This window comes from Penaeus monodon, chromosome 23 (genome assembly GCF_015228065.2).
Source record: "Penaeus monodon isolate SGIC_2016 chromosome 23, NSTDA_Pmon_1, whole genome shotgun sequence".
Classification (NCBI taxonomy): domain Eukaryota; kingdom Metazoa; phylum Arthropoda; class Malacostraca; order Decapoda; family Penaeidae; genus Penaeus; species Penaeus monodon.
Window position 1 is genome coordinate 35,477,602 of NC_051408.1, and position 299 is coordinate 35,477,900.

The window sequence follows — 299 nt, forward strand, 5'->3', positions numbered from 1 at the left end:
GCTAGACAGGGAGAGAGAGAATAAAAATTAATAAACAGAGAGAAAGAGATAGACAGATAAAGGCAGAGGACAGCGAGAGTAACAATACATTTTAAAACAAAGGACGAAGGTTCCTTTGTGTTTAAATGTCTCGTTCAATATGATTAACAATTGAACGTAGCTATTAGTGTGTGTTTGTGTTATGTCTGTCTGCAATGTATCTGTATGTTATGTGGTACCTCGTGGGCTCCTCGTAATTTATGTGTCCCTAGAATGGTGTATATAAATGAAAATTTAAAAATATTTTAAATTCCCGGTTT